Source organism: Peromyscus leucopus, chromosome 9, assembly GCF_004664715.2.
Source record: "Peromyscus leucopus breed LL Stock chromosome 9, UCI_PerLeu_2.1, whole genome shotgun sequence".
Taxonomy (NCBI): Eukaryota; Metazoa; Chordata; class Mammalia; order Rodentia; family Cricetidae; genus Peromyscus; species Peromyscus leucopus.
Window position 1 is genome coordinate 46,808,138 of NC_051070.1, and position 19,686 is coordinate 46,827,823.

General features: G+C 43.3%; 1 protein-coding gene across 2 annotated transcripts in view; it reads right to left on the bottom strand.

Annotated features, from left to right (window-relative positions):
• Positions 1 to 19,686, bottom strand: part of Tsc22d1 (TSC22 domain family member 1) — a 109,773-nt gene that overhangs the window by 26,427 nt on the left and 63,660 nt on the right. The window contains exon 1 of one of the 2 annotated variants that reach the window (XM_028878411.2): positions 6,491 to 6,512. The exons of the other annotated variant lie outside the window; for it this stretch is intronic. The gene's annotated coding sequence lies outside the window, so the exon portion shown is untranslated. Of the gene's footprint in view, positions 1 to 6,490; positions 6,513 to 19,686 lie in introns of those variants that run through there. 2 annotated transcript variants of the gene reach the window in all.

Sequence of the window (19,686 nt, forward strand, 5' to 3'; positions counted from 1 at the left end):
TGTGAAGTTGTGAGATCTCTGGGAACTGGAGTTACAGACAGTTGTGAGCTACCATGCGGGTACTGGGAATTGAACCTGGGTCCCCTGTAAGAGTAGCCAGTTCTCTTAACCACTGAGCCATCTCTCCAGCCTCTTTAGCTATATTTAAAATAACAAAAATACTTATGTTAGGCTAATTCATTGAGTTCTTTTAATAAGGTTCTATTTTAGAATGTTCAGATTTCTTGATATTTCAGATGAGCTACATCTTCAGATAACACATTCTTTGTTATTGTTGTTGTTTTTGAGACAAGGTTTCTCTCCTGGCTGTCCTGAACTAGCTCTGTAGACCAGGCTGGCCTCGAACTCAGAGAAATCTGCCTGCCTCTGCCTCCGAGGGCTGAGATTAAAGGTGTGTGCCACCACTGCCCAGCAGATAACACATTCTCAACACAAACTATGCTCCTGCATCTAATTTTTCTGAGTTAGTTTCAGAATATATAGTTACACCAAGTTCTGTCCTACGGCCCCGGGGTTTTAGGCTAAGTCTTTATGGATAACTATATTATATAATCTACTAAAGCAGTGGGCCAGTTACTTAAAGGCACACAATACCTGGCCAGAAGGAAAATGTATACATTCCATAGGTACAAGATAAGAAAGTTATCCGTATATTTTCATCATTTACCTATCGTATCTGCATACTTATCTACCATAAGGTTAAGAAAGTCCAACTGCTGGGGAGAGCTGGGAAGAGGCTCAGGTGTCCACCTCAGCAAAGTGGAGCTCATCAGGAAGGACCACTCTGGAGTGCCCGGGAAAACTGCCTGTCGCCCAGAGGGACAGGGCAGCCCTGGGTGCTGATGACCTGATGACCACTGTAGCCATTATGTGAAATCCACACCAGGGCCCAAGTGTTGGGACATTTCAGAGACACAGAACAGCCCGGGATTGCCTTGAATCAGTACTTTAGCGACCGCGCTCTCAGCACTGAAACACACTGATGTGTTCTTCAACTTGGTCCACTCAATTCTAAACCTCACATTTTTAAGACTGGGAAAACATGTAAATAACCAATGGAGGAAATTAGTCAGTAGACAGCTTGGCTATCCTAACAGACTTGCAAAACCACACAGACCTGGACACATGTAAGAGCAAAGCATTGGTAAACACTGGTGTGAAATGTGGAAGACTTACCACCCAGTGCCGGGTCACCAGAAGCTCAAACTGCTTTGAACAGCTGATGACTGGCCAAGTCAGGACCAGCCACACCCCTGTAATCAATGTCATCTCCTCCACACACTCCGTGTACAGTCTAGACGCTCCAGAGTTACAGGAAAGCTCTCTTAACGTCGCTTTAGATCATTAGACCCTCTATCTACAGGATGCTTCTCTGCAAACCACAGTGCGCCACTTCGCCAGGGTAGCCTGCTTGCGATGCAGAAAACGCAAGACTTCATAGTGCTTCCGCCCCTCAAACAACCGATGTCACAATACCATGAGAGAAGGCAGGGTTGGCCTACCGTCACGTGCTACTCAATTCTGCAGAAAACAGTCCCACCAGACCCCGGCACTTCATGATTCACTTGGTCGTTACCAGGAAAACAAATGCAGACAAACAAGAAGCAAGCTGGTATCCGGCAGTGTTTAAAAGCCAAGGCCCGTTTCCTTGCCAGGCCTCTCTATCCCTTCCATCCACCTCTATCTACTGCTCCATCTTGGTCCTCAGTCTACCAGTCACGGCTGTCTAGAGGGTCACTGGTAACAGCCAGCTACATTTTACTGCTTAATACACCAGGAAAGCATGGAATGAAGTTTAGAAAATATTCCATCATTAAAGCTAAAATTTTAAATTCTGGTTAACATTTAACCACATAGAAAAACTGTGCATTGAAGCAAAGGGAATCTACAAACATACAACCCTGCCACCTTGTGGAACACAGTCAAAATTACAACCTCTGAGCTCAATTTTTTTTTTTTTTTAATATACTAAAAAACATTAAGCAAGATAACATTTATTTTAAAACATTAAGTACTGGTGTTGAGGTTCACCAACATTCACATTCATTAAATCTGCTGTTATTAATGTTTTGTTTAATGGAATAACTTGGGGTCAAACTAAAATTTCTTTAAACAAAGCAGAAACTTGGTATCTCATCCTCTCTGACAGTTAAAACAGCCACCACAATATCACCATCCACCAGGCAGCAGCACTGGACCAATGTTAAACTATGAAGGAGAATTCCGAGAGGATCTTTACTATTTCACAATTAGATTGTAGTTAGCCCAAACTCCCCCCAAAAAAATCTATTCATTATTTCTTGATATCAAATTGCCATAAAAGCATTGGATCTAAAATAATGAATAAAAATACAGAACCTCTGACATTTTCAGAGTACCAGTTACGATAACGAGTTCTTTAGAAAACATTAGACCATGGAGCCTCCTTTGACATGCTGAGGTTAGCCGTGGATCCTCTGAGAACACGAGCTACCAGTTACAGAAACGTACGAGGCTGACATCAAACCACTTAACTATAGATCAGGTAGCCGAATGCGGCTCAGTATGATCCTGCAAGCTTCCTGTCTCTGTCTCAGGTCCGTCCCCGGTCCCTTTAACACCTGCATGTCAGCCTTACAGCCTAAAGCGCCCTTTCTGTTGGTCATTTCGCTGTTTCCTTCTTTACCACAAAATTGGTCAGAGAGAAGCAAAGAGAGATCACTACATTTTTCTGCTCTACAGTACCATTGAAAGAAGCTCCTTAACAAACACTGGCCACCTGCTCGTCTCACGCCTGGAGAAAGTTCCTCTCCCTGGGACTCAGCATTTCTTCCCGTGAGCCAGCATTTCTCATCCTGCTTTCTGGTCCAGGCACTCATCACCAATGGCATATCTTATTTCTCTTTCCCTCTCTCCCCCATGCAAACACGCAACAAACATCTAAACATCTAGAACTATGAGGAGCCATAGTTAGTTACCCGCTAAACTTTAGCTAAGCAGGGAGCCAAGGATGACTTTGTAACTGTTTAAGTACTTCAGAACAAGTGCGTACAGTTTGATCCACCCTGAAAGAGAGGCCAGAAATTCTGCTTTGAGCCTTTTTGTCTACTTCTACCATTCCAACTCATTTTCCAAACACGTTAACTGTGTGACCTTGTGAAGTTTGTGTTAACAGCCCAAAGCCTGCAACTCCAGGGGGATTGCCTTCAAACAGAAAAAAGCACAGGACAGCATTTTATCAGGGATTGTGGTTATGCAAATGACTTCCCTGGCATTCCTTTTCTTTAAATTAAGAAGCCCAGATAATCTACCAAATGACTATAGGAGAACTCTGGGTATCAGTAATAACTGTGAATTCCATAAGCAAACACACCTGTGTATAAAGCTGACGAACTTTCAAGAAACAGCCATGTAAAGGCTGATCTGCTCTGAGTACCACTGTACCCATCAAGCATCAGGTCTGAAGCTCCAGTTACCCTCCAAAGCTTCCAGCTCGCCCTTCCAAATTTCTTGATTAAAAATCAGACAAAAACCAGCTTTCCCTGCAACATGATATACATTCTGCTGGAACAGTATTTTACTCAGTTGTACTCTGAGATTTAAAACACCCAAAGAAGAAAATATTTCCGTTTAAAACATAGATATTGTACATAATCCACTATACCACATACCTTGAATGTACTGGTATAAATTGACACGAATTATATGTATTATAATCACAAATATCTGATATATACATAAAATTTTTTATCCTTCATCCAATGTCTTGGGTAGATATTTGCTAGAGACTTTTAGAATTTCTTTTTTTTTTTTTTGGTTTTTCGAGACAGGGTTTCTCTGTGTAGCTTTGCACCTTTCCTGGAACTCACTTGGTAGCCCAGGCTGGCATCGAACTCACAGAGATCCGTCTGCCTCTTCCTCCCGAGTGCTGGGATTAAAGGTGTGTGCCACCACTGCCTGGCTAGAATTTCTTACATATTCTAAAGGTCCCATTAAGTAAATTCTCATTAAGTCTTTAATGAAAATGTTACTTTAGAAATTTTATTCTAATTGATTCACTGAATATTTATTGAATATACTTTGTATATACTACAAAACACAAAACGTGAAAGAAACTTAGACTAGGAACTTGTCTAAGAAGCCTCCATAAGTAAGTTTCTTGACTTGAATGTCTCCACTTCCAAAATCAGGATAAAAATATTTGCCCTCTCTAGCTCATGGGTTATGAACGGTCCAAACCAGAATAAAAGAACTTGTAAAATATTACGTTACTTCAAATGTCAATGATCAGAAGTCACACTATAAAACGGGGTGCAGACGCTAGTTAGAATGAGCTTCATGCCACTCACAGTGCCATGTGTCATATGTATTTGTGACTCATAAGCTCTACTGGGTATACCAAAAGTGTCCTTTAAAGCGACCACAGGACCAGTGAGAGGCCTCGGCGGGTAAAGACACTTCCACCAAACGTCACCACTGTAGCCCAAGCCCCCAAACCAGCCTGGTGGAAGGAGAGAACTGACTCCTTTAACTTATCCTCTGACCTCCAAACGTGAGCTCCGCCCACCCTGCACAGTAAGTACGTAATACAAGTTCTCACAACAGTTTTTTAATATCTTAAATCCTAGTTGTATGCTAAGAATGACAAGGAAAATCTAAATTAAGAAAACAATCTTTTCATCTGTCTCTACGATGTTACTAAGCAGACATTTTTGCATTGGCAACTTCATAGTTGATTCATAGATATGATGTAATATGTATCTTTACTCAAACTGATGCTTTTTTGTCGCTGTTGGTAAGACAAGGTCTCATAGTCCAGGTTGGCCTTGAACTCGATATATAGCTGAAGAACCCAAATCCTCCTGCCTCAACTTCCTGACTGCTGGGATGGCAGCCACCATGCCTATCTTGATGAATTCTTAGTCTGAAGAATTAAGATAAAACTACTTTGGAGTGTTTTAAACTCATCCTGAAGTATAGAATTAGACAAGTACATCTGTCAACATTCAAATGTGTTAAAGTGATAGAGACAGTACACTGTTATTACCAGTCCTTGCTATCTTCAGGATACTGGTTCTAGGATACCCCACTCTCTAGCAGATGCCAAAACCACGAAACACTCTAGTTCCTTATATACAACAGTGAAGCACATGTATATACTCTGGGTATAATCTTCCATATACTTTAAGCCAACTCTAGATTACGTAGCCACCTAACACACTGAAAATGATATGTGAATAGCTGTGAGACTCTACTATTTAGGGAACAGTGATGAGAAAAAAATCTGCGCCCTGCAGGACAGACATTAACTGCTTCCTTCTGAGACATTTCTGATGGGAGAGTGGTTGGAGCCAAAAAGACTGTCCTTATGAAAGGCTACATGTTGTGTATATAAGTCTCAAGTTGGTAACAAAACCAGCGACCTCTCAAAGTATTCACAAAAACCTTGAGCATTTCCAAATAACAAGCCTGTTGAAGCACCTGTTTCTAAACATAGTAAGAATAGCTAACATCAGGCTGGGGTGGTGGCTCAGTGGTTAAGAGCACTGGCTGCTCTTCCAGAGAACTTGGGTTCAATTCCCAGCACCCACATGGCAGCTCACAACTGTCTGTAACTCTGGTTCCAGGGGATCTGACACCCTCACATAGACCCAAATGTGCACAAAACACCAATGCATATAAAAATTTAAAAAATAATAAATTATATATAAAAAAGAATGGCTGACATCATTATTATCCAAATATGGATGTTAAGCTAATATGTTCTGACAAAAAGGCTCAATATAAAGCTCTTATGTAAATACTCGTGTAAGAAATCCTCAAAAAATGTTAATGAAAGAAAAAAAATCTCTAAATCTGTGTTAACTCAGAATGGTTTCAACTGGGATATCAAGTTTAAGAGCTCATCGTGCCATTCAACTCAATTTCTTTTCCTTTTTTCTGACGATAAAATGTCACAGCGGTGTGGTGGTAACACCTTTAGTCAAAGCACTAGGGGATGTGGAAGCGAGTGGACCTCTGAGTCTGAGGTCAGTCTGGTCTACATGAGGAGAGCTACACAGTGAGAGGCCCTGTCTTTAACAAACAAGAAGGAAGGGAGGTGGGAAGGGAGGGAGGGAGGGACGAAAGGGTCTCACTACACAGCACTGGCCATCTGGGGACTCGAACCATCCTCAATTCCCCCACCCCTCCGCCTCGGCTCCCAAGGTGTTGGAATCACTCCCTGGTGTGTATGTACCATTATGCTAGGGTTGAAAAAAGCATCTCACACAATTCATCTGTCAACTGAAGCAAAAGATTCCTCCTGTCACGATCGCCACACGGCCCTCCAAGTCACTTAAAAGTAGCTCTCGGGATTCCCTAACTAGGAAAAAAAATCGAACAAAATGGCTGAACCAGCCTTAATGCCAGCCTCCAAGATGGGCAGAAGCCAACTGCCTTTCCAGGTAAGAGTCGGTGTGGGGGAGGGGGAGCCAAGTCCTCCCTCGTCAGAGCCCCAGTTAGTACTCACGGCCTCAGAGCGCTTTTATCGCTAGATCAAGGTCCAGGTTTCATGGGTGGACACAATGGTGGCCGTCCTCCAAGCCTGCCTCTCCCTCACTCCCCCCACCCAGGCCCAACTGACACTCCTGGGGGACCAACAAGTGCTTCAGATAAAGGTTCTCACGTTCCATCTGTCCCTCAAGGCAGTTTCTACTTAAAGGGGAAGCGACCTAATTTATTTACGATGGCACATTGCTACAGAAAGAGAAAAAAAAATGCCATTAACACAGGATGCAGTGATTTGGCGTATTTCAAGGGTTTAAAGGGGGCACAGGAGACCCACACAGGGTGACAGTGTACCTACACGTACAATACACACACACACCTACACAAAATTAAAATATAAAAGTAAAATAGAGCACATGGTCTCTTTTTTAGATATAAAAACAATATAAAAGTGTTGGTTTATTATGTTAAGTTTTAGTTATTAAACTATTACACTTTCCATTGGCTATCTTTTTAAAATTAACGATGGCCTTTGAGTGTAAGACTTCTATTATTTGCTTTTGTGTGTGTGTGTGTGTGTGTGTGTGTGTGTGTTTCCTTTAGTTATAACATTATTCTGAAGTTAACAACTGTTATCATCTCTGTTGACCATATCTGCCTCACCCAAGACCACAGTTCCGTGGGGGCTTCCCCGGGCTTTGAAACACTTTTGTACAGCGAGAGGGAAACCTGCAATAAACAAAAGGACTGGGAACGGGAGAGATGGGGTAACGGGGAAGGAGGGAGGAGAGGAGGGGAGGAAGGAGGGGAGGAGGGAAGGAGGGAGGGGAGGAGGGAAGGGGGAGGAGGAGGAGAGGAAGGAAAAGGACCCAGTACCCCAAATTAGCAGCTGACTGGCAACTGCTACCAAAGCATAGTTGATACAATCACTGAAAATTAATATTCTATCCAAACTTCAGGGCAAAAGATTCCGAGTTTCCCACACTCACCTGCGCTGCGATACCACAGGAAAGCAGGCATTAACGTCTGTCCACTTCCCACCTCAGCAATTACAGAAGGCAACCTGGAAGGTCACGTGGGCAACTTATTTCCAAGAACCCAAGGCCCAAAACTACCTCCCAATTATTAGAAAACAGAGGCATCAGTTCTACACCAGTGGGCAAAATGGAAACTTGTAACAGAATGTGTAGTAACTACTAAAGTTGACTTTCTTTTGTTGATTTTCATCAAAAAATTGTCAGTTTACAAAAATAATGATCATGTGCTCTGTTTTCTTTTATATTTTAATTGTGTGTATTGCGGTATGTGTGTGCACTGCATGCACAGGTACACTCACCCTGTGGGTGTCACAGGGAGAGCAGACATCAACACGACCTGTTTCCCACCACTCTCCATCTTCATTTTTGGAGACAGGGCCCTGAGCCTGGAGCTCACTGTTTGGATCTGGCTGTCTCCACCCTCCCTTCCCGGGTACCCAGGTTACAGACGGGCACTGCCTCCTCAGCTTTCAAGCAGGGGCAGGGAAGCTGGACGCGGGTTCTGGTGTCTATTAGCAAGCGCTCCTTGCCACATACTTTATCACTACAAAAGGAAAAGGGATCAAGAGTACCAGCAACTGCACAACCTGACACATCAATTATGAATAGATGCCTGAGCTGGGTACTACACACCTACAGTCCCAACACGTGGAAGGTTGAGGCAGAAGGATCATAACAGGCCAGCCTAGACTGCATACAGTGACACCCACTAAAGGAAACACTCACAAAGCAAACAGAAGTCCTATGCTCAAATACAATCTTTAATTTTAAAAAACATAGCCAATGGAAAATGCAATAATTTAATATTTAATAATCACAAAAATCAATCCCTTAATATTTTCTTAAATATATCTTACTAAGAAATTAATCCTCATCAACTGATCAATGTAAAAAAGGTGAAGATTATATGTATTTTCTCAGATGGAGCATAAAAATATCATCTCTGAAAAATATAAGAATCCTTTGTTTATTCTTGAAATACCAGACAGCCCTCATGTATAATAATGGCTTCTGTGTGTCTCTGGGCAGGAAACGCGTAACTCTGCCTGCATCACGTGCCCTGCCGTGCTGACTGTTTCAGTCAGCAATTCAGGCTCATCTTGGGACAAGTGAAGTTCCCGGATGAAGGGAGCTTTTCAGGAGCTGAGACCAACCGAGTCTCCCTGCCAGAAGTTCCTGCCATTCCAAACACCATTCCCAGAGCTGACTCTCCATCATCCAAGGTGAGAGCTGTTATTCATCCCAACAGGCCTACACTGCAGATACTCCACAGGCGACGTGGGTGCGATTCTGTTTTCACTCTGCGTCCCCTGTGCCTAACAACTCGGTCCCTGGAAGTCCAAGGTTTTGAAGAGAAAAAGGAGGCCATGGAGAACACAAGAAGTATCCATCCTATTTTCAAAACAAAGTGTTTACGTAAATGGTAAAATAATTTCACCAGGCATTGAACATGCTGGGACAGAACCTAAAACACGAGCCGTTTCTACAATTCAAACAACCAAAGCACAATACTCTCTTGCAGATGCCAGGAGATGCTGTAGTCTTAAGTTTCAAGAGATATTAAAGTTCACTTCCTTTTCAGATGTTTTCCACAGGAATAACAGACGCATAGAACGTAAGCACTACTGACCTTGTTTCAAACATCGAAGCACTTAAAACATAAGGTATTTATTTCGTATTTTGTAGGCAGAGAAAAAAAATGAGTCACAGGAAGACTAGTATGATAAAATTCTAAGGCACAAAGGAATAATTTTTGGGCCAGGCTTGAAACACGGTAGCCTGATGGGTTACTGAATTTTTTTCTTGCATTTTTAGTGTATACCAATTCTTTATATAATGACAATAAGCTAGTCTGGGCACTCAGGAGGTAGAGAAGGAAAGGTGGGAGAATGTGAGAGTTTGAAGCCAGCCTAGGGTATACAGTGAGACCTTGAAGACAGGGGGAGGGAAAGAGAGGAGAGGGGAGGGGGGGGGAGAGAGGAGAGGGAGAGGAGATGTGGAGAGGAAGGAGGAGGGAAAAGGAGGAGCAACAGAAGGAAGAGGAGAGGGAGGAGGGGAAGGGAGGAAGGAGAAGAGGCAGAGGGAGACAACCCACCAGAATCAGAGGAACTGCCAGTGACTAGGAAGGAAATCTGTATCTTGAATAGCAACTCCCAACCACGCTACTTTACACCCTATGAAGTTCTTCAGATATTTTTACCCCGAGCAAGTCAGCAAGTCAGTTCATCTGTAACGGGCGACAGACGTTATGTAGGAGAGAGAGTACACACTCTCTCCTCCCCTTGTATTGCTTAAACAGGAAGGTAAACAACTCAAAATAGCTGCAGGAAGTCCCTGAAACTGACCAGATTCTCTAGGCCTCTCCCTGCCAGAGTAAGCAGTGAGAGCCGAGAGTCCACCACAGAAGAGCTAACCTGAGCTTCAAGGGAGACTCAGACAAGCCAAGCTGCAGGGACCTCCAGACCACCCCAGCTGTCTGGAAGAATTGGAAACCAAGAGAGCTGCTGCAGAGGTCTAGACCAACTGAGGCACCTGGAAAGGGCACTGCTGAGCTTCCCGCAGGCCGTGGTGTGCTCCAGGTTCCCAGCTTTGTGAGCTGTCTGTCACCCGGGCTGGGCGGGCTCTGGTGCAGCTGCCTTTGAGCTGTCTACGCTCCTGGACGAAACCCCTCACCCATGTTCCTGTAAGTCCCCTCTCTAAATCTCACTGGTTCACCAAGTTTGATTTTTGTGGTATCCGTTCTTTGATCTGTCGAGGACTTCTTATCAGGGGTGAGGAGGGGTGGGTGCGTGCGTGCGTGCGTGCGTGTGTGTGTGTGTGTGTGTGTGTGCAGAACATCTCCCCAGGGAACGTTTTGTTGTACAACCATAAATAAACCTCTCAAACAGAGGCACCAAATCAGTGGCAGTACTTGGATAGAAGCTCCTGAAATGCTAGGAAATCTGGGTAAAAAAAGACGTGGTGGCCCTTGCCAATACCTCCAGCACCCTGGAGGCTAAAGCTGGGAGACCATGAGTTTGACGTTAGCCTGGGTCACACAGTGAGACTTTGACCCCACCCTACCCCACCCCCTAAAAAAAAAGTTATGAAAGTAAGTGACAGAATCCAAGGAGTCACCAACTGCTAATAAGACTGAGCGGGGACAAAGAAAACAAGAGTGTGCGAGGCTGGAAGAGGGCTCGGAGACAAGAGGAAGCAGGGGAGGCATGCGAGCCGAGGGAGGAGACCAGGGAGGAGACGGGCAGGGCATCGGGGGACTGTGAATGAATGGCTGATGAGAACAGAGAGCAATGGAGGATGCTCAGTCACACACACACACGTGTGTACCACGGCACCCAAGCTGGAGGATGGCAAGAGGGGACGCGTTCTCATGAAGTGAAGTCTACTTAGAGTTCCACAGTTTCATCCATTCATTTACCCGTTCATTCAAACGGTCCTAAGTATCTACTCGGCTCAGGAGCGACCCTGGGTGCCCATCTCCTACTTCACACCCCCAGTGCCCTCTGCTCACAACGGAGACCGGAAATGTTCACAGCCTTGGTCTATGAGGCTGGTTGATAACAAGAAATCGACAAACATTTCTAATAATCACGAGTAGGTTTATATTATTTGTCTTTCTAGAATGCCCAACATGCCGCACTATCAAACCCATGCTAACAGTAAGGATGGTGGGGGACACGAGAGCTGGGCTCAGGGTAAAAAGCACTTCTCCCCTGAACCCCTTCCAAAGGCTTCTGTATTGTTTACTTAGAGATCACGTGTGTGTACTTCTATTTAGATCAGTGGTTCTCAACTCATGGGTCCTGACCATCAGAAAACACATATTTCCGGTGGTCTCAGAAATTGAGATACCACTCAGTAGCAAAGGTATAGTTATGAAGCCGCAACGAAAATAAATTTCTGGTTGGGGGTTCCTAAGATCACTGGAAATCACATATTTTTCCGGATTTTACGGGTTGAGAGCCGCTAATCTAGATGGTTATCCAAGTTGAAAAAACAACCCTGCAGTGTTTAAATCCTCTATCTCAATCCACTCTTGTCAATGTGGAATTGCTTTGTGTTCTTCTTAAACTTTATCAGTCCTTCAAATATAAATGGGGCTTAAAACCTCACATTAATATAACTGAAACAAAAGTACAGGAACGCACATTAGTACATTCAAAGTAGGCTATTAGAAGACAGCTAATACATCTGCTGTTAATCTTAGTGCCTGGAACCAAGGCTTCATAAGACATCACCAGATTTCATCCTCAAGACACCTCACGAAGCTGAGCTTCTGAGGTTGGCAGTCACCCCAAGGCAGAGCCCAGACATACGCCCTCTGCCAAACCAGCCTCTGAATGATGCGCAGAAACACAGTAAACATTCTGCACGTTGACGATCTTACGGTGCACACAGACATCCTAGGTCTCACCGGATTATTTACAGAAATGTTAAATTCACTTCGATATGGAAGAATAAATGCAAAAAATAGAAATGATGACAATAAGTTACAGCAGCTAACGTTTACTGAGTGCTTACTGAAGTACCACACAGGCTGAGTGTGGTGACACAAGAATCCCTAGAATCCCGGGACTTGGGAGGCAGACACAGGAGCATCAGGAGTTCAAGGTCACCCTCTACCATGTAGCACATGTGTGGCCAGCCGGGGAACCCTATCTCAAAACCAAAAATCTAAAGTGCCAGACATTTGGCTAAATGCTTTAGATGGATTTTATTAATACTTCATGATAATCCTAAGAAGTAGATAATGTGAGAATGGATATAAATATTAATAATGACAGTAAATTATAGCAATTATTATTGCTGCTCTCATTTCATTTACGGCAAAAAACCTGAGGCTCAAAGAAGTTAAGGCTGGTGGTCTCAAGGCCACGAATGTGACATTTGGAAAAGGTGATGTCTCAGCTCGGGAAGAGGGGTGGGCTCCGTGGTAAAGGCACGTACCATACAAGCCTGAAGACCTGAACTGTTCCCTGGAAGCCTCGATGAGGAGAGAGAACCGACTCCCACAGCCTACTATTCTACATGAAATGAAGTTATTTTATATATCCTTTCTACTAAGAAATTAAATTCCACAACAATAAAATAACAACTACAGCCTTAGACACAATTTTCCCCATCACTGTCTATGCACTCAACACTGGGTAGATCTGGACACTCAGTCACCCAGTTAATAACAAGCGCACACCCACACAAATACAATTATAAAATGTGCCAGGAAATACAAGAAACAATGTAGCAGAACACAGAGTTAAAACAAAAGAGTAGGACAGGCTAATGAAATTTTACATAAATTATATATTAACGTACTGAGGTTCAGTTAGCCTGAGAAATTGAGATTATTTCTATAAACCAAAATATATGGAAGGACCTGGAAATGCTTAATATGGGAAATGGGGAAAGGCAGCATGGCCGAGTTAAATCGAGAACCTCAGAACAGCCTTGCTCAACCTCGGTTTTAACCCAGAAGTCTTCGTCATAATGATCAGTTAGTGTATTTTCACACAAGAATGCTATGTAGAAAACTAACATGATCAGTTCATCAAGAAGGTTCCTTTGACAACTATGAAGCCAGAGCGCCAAATACTGACCAGCTTTGAACAGACACTGTCACGAGGGCGGCCAAACACCCGGATCCCACAGAACAGTGACTAAATTAAAAGCCCCACAGCAACGTGCCAGTTTGGGGATGAGTGAGAAAAAAATCCAGACGAACGCAAAAGGTAAGTACTCCTACTCAACAGCAGATGGCGCCAACACACCACGTCCTATTAGACTAGCTCAACTATCTTACAACAGCACTTTGCTATACACAACCCAGGCTACCTAATTATATTATTTATGTAATATTTCATAACTCTTTTTATAACACAACTTTTATTACTCTGAATACATAGGCATTTTATACACAAATCTTACCTATTTTTAAAAATGCATTGCTTTTTTATTTCATATTTAGTATGAAATAAAATTAGAAAATGTTAATATGCTGTTGCAAAGCTTGAAGTTTAAAAAAAAAAAGACTAGCGTAGAATGACATCTATGCATGACAAGCCCAAAATGAGACCAAACTATGTTAATTTCAAATTGAATTTTAAAGTACATATAGAATAAAACAAAGTTAAAAAAAAAAAGACTATGAACAGGGTATGGCAGATAAAAGCCAATATAGTGTGTGAGTGCACCAAGGCTTGCTTAGTCTCAAAGTCTGAAAATACTTCCACCATCAACTACAGAAATGCTAAAAATCTTTTTAAACTCGAGTGCCTACGATAAGAATTTCATTTACATATGAGATCATGCAAAATACGCTAATTCTCAAGTGCCAAACTAGAGTGCTTAGTCCTTTGTCCCCTTCCCCAACTAACCCATCCAGGGGGCTTCCAACTTGGACACCCACAGCTGGATGGCAACATCCTATTGCTGCTGAAGCACCACACACTCTGGGACAGCACCCAGGAAATCAGTCTTGACCTGCCCAGGAAAAGTCCTGCTGACTAGCTTTCACAGCGCTGGGAGGAGGAGAAAGGACATTAGTGCCCTTAATTCGGTGCTGGACCCTCAGGCCACAGGAGCCACCGACCAGGGAAGAGGTATTTAGTGGTGTATGTAGGGGCAATCAACTGCTCTCCTGACTGGCTCTGAGGCCTGATGTGCAGGAGGGAATTCATACCTGATACTGTAAACCTAGTCAAAACCAGTGTTTAGTGAAGTAACAGAAGAGGAAGAACCTATTGATTTCCCCCCCCCAAATGGTCACTTCACCAAACTGCCATCTAAGCGTTCCATCCACAGACTGGTGGTCTGAGAAGCTTCGGATGGCAGCGGGTAGAGGGCTAATGCAGAGATGGCACGGCCGTTCTAAGTGCCCGATAATAAGAGACTGGGAGTGCTCAGCCACGGATGGGACATCTATATCCCCACCACGGATCGGAGAACACCACGGAAGAGGGGGCGGAAAGAGTGCAAGAACCAGAGGATGGGCAGGAGTCCTCCAGACACGGCACGGCTGCCACGCGACTGAGCTCAAGGTAGCATACCCGCCCAAGATCTAGCCAATTCAGAAGTTCACCGTGAAGGGGGAGGGGCTCCCGAGGCCCCGCCCCCTGCTGGAGACAGCTTAGGGAAGAAGTCGCTTTTCTCTATCTAGGCTGGTCACTTGGCGGGTACCCCATTCTCCAGTGGATGACCCCACACCTATGCACACACATGGATGGCACTAACTGGACTCGGTGGGTTAAAAAAAAAAAAAAAACAACATATGTTAGTGAATTAGAAATTACGAAAGAAAGGCAGGAAACTCAGAGGGACATGTGATGAAGGGCTCCTGGGGGAGACTGGGAGGGAGGTAGCGAGTGGCTACATCTAGACACACCGACATACATACACTTGTATGAAAGTTCCAAACAACGTTCCATATGCAGGAGAGGTGGCCGTCCTTAGATTGACGGCCGCTCTGTCCTGATCAGACAGCCGCCACCCGTGTGCACATATGGAAAGCTCAAGTTATTTCAGGCTGTCAGTGTTCAGCAATTCCGCCAGTAACCTACGAATATTCTAGAGACGACTGAGTGCTCTTCTAGTTAAAAACAAACAAACAAACAAAGCCTCAAAGCTGTAGGTAATGAGTATTAGATTTCTGATTACTTTTCCTAAGGGGCATTTCAAAAACACCCCACTGTTTCAGAGAATAGCTAATGCGGGTAAACTTTCAGAGCCAGAGTTGGGGACCTGAGTATTTCAAGAGCTAGAGTGGAAAAGATAGGCAACAAATGAAATGTTCCTGCCATCTGACACTCACTGCAGAAACCTCCAAAACATCTCAGTAGGAAAGTCCACAAACTCAACTGGACAGTCGGACTTAGAAGGAGCAGTAGACAAGTAATCGGTATAAAGGAAAATCTAAATTTGCACAGGTAATGTCAGATTTGTGGAATTATTAACTACAAATTTAAAATTACAGCACAATAATTCATGTAAATTATGAGGAATGGAAAAGGTAGTAATTAGTGTTAATTTAAGGGATTTGGTTTTGTTTTCCTTTGCAAGTTGTAGGTGTTAGGATAATTTCAGATTTTTAAAGTTGATAATACAAAAGGTATGAATTAAAAGAACATCAGCGTAACAGAACTCCTGAGCTAGGGAGGGGTAAAAGAAAACAGGTAAATCAGTAAAAAAACAAACCAACAACAAAACCCCCGAGTCTACAACCATAGGATTTGGAGGAGGTAACACAGAAGAGCAGGACAAACTAAACAAGCAGATGAACGTTCAGCCCAGTAATCACACAACGGACCAAACTCGCCAGGGAAGGGACCTGAACCACCACTCCCCACAAACGCCCCAGCACAGCGTGACTAAGAGACAAACCAGACTTTAAGGGCATGGAACGGCTAGACATGGAAAGGTATTACTAGCCATACAACCTGGGAAGGCTGCAAAAGCCTCATAAACACAAAACAGACCCAGGAAAAGGGCATTCCTAGATAAAGAGGGACAAGACCCAACAGGTTCAGTGTACCACGAGAATCCTAAACTTCTGCGGATACTGAGCCTATATAATGTAGGAAGCAAAGGAGAAATGTGTTAAACTGGTCTCGTATTATTGTTAAGACAATCGGATCATATTTTGATGGTATTGTGTTCCCCAAAATATTGTGTACCCTAATAAACTTATCTGGGGTCAGAGAACAGAACAGCCACTAGGTACAGAGGCCAGAAAATGGTGGCACTCACACCTTTAATCCTAGCATTCTGGAGGCACAGATCCACCTGGATCTCTGTGAGTTCAAGGCCACACTGGAAATAGCCAGGCATGGTGACTCACGCCTTTAATCCCAAGAAATGAGCCTTTAATCCCAGGAAGTGAGGGCAGAAAGCAGAAAGGTATTTAAGGCGAGAAGACCAGAAACTAGAAGCTTTTGGCTGGTTAAGCTTTCAGGCTTTTGAGCAGCAGCTCAGCTGAGATCCATTTGGATGAGAACTCAGAGTCTTCTAGTCTGAGGAAATAGAATCAGCTGAGGAATTGGTGAGGTGAGGAAGCTGTGGCTTGTTCTGTTTGTCTGATCTTCCAGCATTCACCCCAATACCTGGCTTCAGGTTTGATTCTATTAATAAGACCCTTTAGGGTTCTTGCTACATCTGGCGCCCAATGTAGGGCTCGAACCCATGACCTTGAGATTAAGAGTCTCATGCTCTACTGACTGAGCTAGAATTGTAACAATAAAGATTTAACAAAGCGACTTAAAGCTTGAGTTAATGCACACAGAGAAATCTCAACCCGAAAATTACAGAATGTGCACCCCGTGCAAGCACCTGGCAAACATCTCCATGAAGCTAAATCATAAAGCTACACAAACTTCAAAGAATGAGTTCAAAAACCAAGTTTGAGGGCTGGAGAGATGGCTCAGCGGTTAAGAGTACTGGCTGCTCTGCAGAGGACCAGCGTTCAATTCCCAGCACCCACACGGCAACTCATAACTGCCTGTAACTTTAGTTCTGGGGATCCAATACTCCTAGCCTCCCCAGGCACCAGGGACAGACACAGATGGACACACACACACATGCAAAACATGTAAACTCATAAAATAAAAATAAATCTTTAAAAAATAAAATACTGGTCAGTCTGTAGGTCAGTCTGGTCTACACAGCAAGTTCCAGGCCAGCCAGGACTTCAGAGAGACCGTGTCTCAAAAAAAGGTTGCAGATTAACATAATTAATGTATAATTCATTAACAAAATGATAAACATATTGAAAAACTATACTTTATATTTCTAAATATTTGTGGGTAAAACCAAATTATAAACCTGCAAATTTAAAATATTTAAAATGAAAATTCAGACTTATATATTATTTGATGACTTAGAAGAAATTCTTTTTTTTTTTTTTTTTTTTTTTTTTTTTTTTTTTTTTTTTACTTATTGTTTTATTAGTGCATTGGTGTGAAGGTGTCAGATGCCCTGGAACTGGAGTTACAGACAGTTGTGAGCTGCCATTAAGTGCTGGGAATTGAACCTAGGTCCTCTGGAAGAGCAGCCAGTGCTCTTAACCACTGAGCCGTCTCTCCAGCCCCAGAAGAAATTCTATAACCCTTAAACACCTCTTAGGAGAACTCGGAGCATAATGGGCTCAATTTTCAACTTAATCCACTAGAGAAGGAACGAGACTAAACAAAACGCAGAGTGATGGAGAGAAGTGTTTGTTAAAACAAGATTTTAAAATAGGCTATAATGTTTTCAAGTCAAATTTGGCTTTCTGAAAATACTAAAACAAAGCGGCAGTTTAGAAAAGGCTGGGAGAAGAGGAACCGTGACAGGGACCGTAGCTGGAGAAGTGGGTTCCCACAATACACTGTGTATGTCCAGAGAGCCCAGAGGAAGGACCTGGAGTACCTGAACCAAAAGGAAAGGATCAGTGTTTGGGGAGAGAGGCATGCTCACCCTGAATATTTCTCAGTACACACCTACCTGTACTGAAACATCGTCTAGTACTACACAGACCTGTACAACTTTATAAGGCAATTTAAAATGTAGGGACTAGTAAAGAAAGAAAGGCGGATTTCCTGAAACACTGAATGAAGAAAATGAGAAGCAAAAATAACTACCAGGGGAAATATTCCTATGGAAAGCAAAATATAGACAATTATAAACCTCAGGACACACAGGACACAGAGTCGAGGCCACATGTCCAGCCCTGCTAACCTACCAAAGAAAACGACACTTTGAAAAATCGTCCAGAGATTTTACACACACGTAAAAACTTCTTTTAACCTAAACTTGTTTTCAGAAGCTAGTAAATCCTTGAAAAAATAATCAGAAGTGCACAGTTTAAGATCATCATAAGCGGGTTGCCTTTTTGTCAACATCTCTTAAAAAACAACAACAACAAAAACCCACCTAAATCTAGTGGCCAGGCAGACTTGCTCAGTGGGTGAAGACCCTTGCCACACAGGCCTCTGACCTGAGTCTGATCCTCAGAACCCACATAAAGGTGGAAGGGGGAATCGACTCCTGCTCGGTGCCCTCTGACCTCCACAGGCACACCAAGGTGTGAGTGCTTGTCTCCACCCACCCACCCCACACACACCCACACAGGATAGTAAAACTAGTAGTAAATAAAACGCCATGACTGGGTTGGGTTTAGAGTATTACTGGAGAGGCTCTAACATTATAATACTCCACACATTTTATCAGATCAACAAAAGAAACAGACTACAAAAAGAATAAATCACCTCAGGAAAGAAAAACTTGACCTGGGTGGTGTGTGCCTGTAATCCCAGAACTCAGGAAGCTGAGACAGGAGCGCTGTGACTCAAGACCACCCGGTGAGGGGCTTGGGGGGCAGAGGCACTTCCCACTGGGGCTGATGACCTGGGTTTGATTCCGGGACCCAACACGGTGGACGGAGGGAGCTGACTTCCATCAACCGTTTTCTGACTTCTAAATGAGCCTCATGGCACACGTGTGCCCACACACAACAAAGAAGCAAATGTAGTAATAGTAATAATAATAAGAACAACCTGCCGGGCGGTGGTGGTGCACGCTTTTAATTCCAGCACTCGGGAGGCAGAGCCAGGCGGATCTCTGTGAGTTCGAGGCCAGCCTGGACTACCAAGTGAGTTCCAGGAAAGGCGCAAAGCTACACAGAGAAACCCTGTCTCGAAAAACAAAACAAAAGAACAACCTTTTAAAAATCAAAACCCAAAATAAAACGGTAACTAATAATTATTCCTAAAATTCAATGCAATCTTATTAGGAATAAGTGTAATAAACTTTACAAAAAAGATTAATCACAGAGATGATAGTTACCAAAACCCACAGAACACATTCTTCATAATGTACAAGTATCAGAAGTATTTGTTTCAAAATTAATAAAAACATACCTAGTATGATTGATTGCCATTTCCTTTTCTTTTTTGTTTGTTTTTGTTTTGTTTTTTGGGAGACAAAGTTTCCTTACTAAGTAGACCTGGCTGTCCTGGAACTCACTCTGTAGACCAGGCTGGCCTCAAACTTACAGAGATCCACCTGCCTCTGCCTCTCGAGTGCTGGGATCAAAGGTGTGTCCCACCACTGCCTGACTCGTCCTTTTCATTTTTAATATGGCACGTGTCTTTTTATTGGTGTTTATTTATTTCACGCAAGCCAGAACAAAAACACAAAAAAGGGACACTGTGTG